Genomic DNA, 364 nt, shown 5'->3' on the forward strand with positions numbered 1-364 from the left:
CCCACACTGTCCCACAGAGCCCCACAGAGCCCCAGACAGCCCCACACTGTCCCACACAGCCTCACACTGCCCCACACAGCCCCACACTGCCCCACAGAGCCCCCCACAGCCCCCCTCAGTCCCCCACACTGTCCCACACAGCCCCACACTGTCCCACACAGCCCCACACTTCCCCCACTGCCCCACAGAGCCCCACAGAGCCCCACACAGCCCCTCACTGCCCCACACAGCCCCACTGTCCCACACAGCCCCCCTCAGTCCCACACAGCCCCACAGCCCCCCTCAGTCCCACACTGCCCCACAGAGCCCCACACTGTCCCACACAGCCCCCCTCAGTCCCACACAGCCCCACAGAGCCCCCCTC

The sequence above is a fragment of the Corvus kubaryi genome, unplaced genomic scaffold, assembly GCF_017639235.1.
Source record: "Corvus kubaryi isolate FWS band 111438036 unplaced genomic scaffold, C.kubaryi_AGA036_p1.0 62169, whole genome shotgun sequence".
Classification (NCBI taxonomy): Eukaryota; Metazoa; Chordata; class Aves; order Passeriformes; family Corvidae; genus Corvus; species Corvus kubaryi.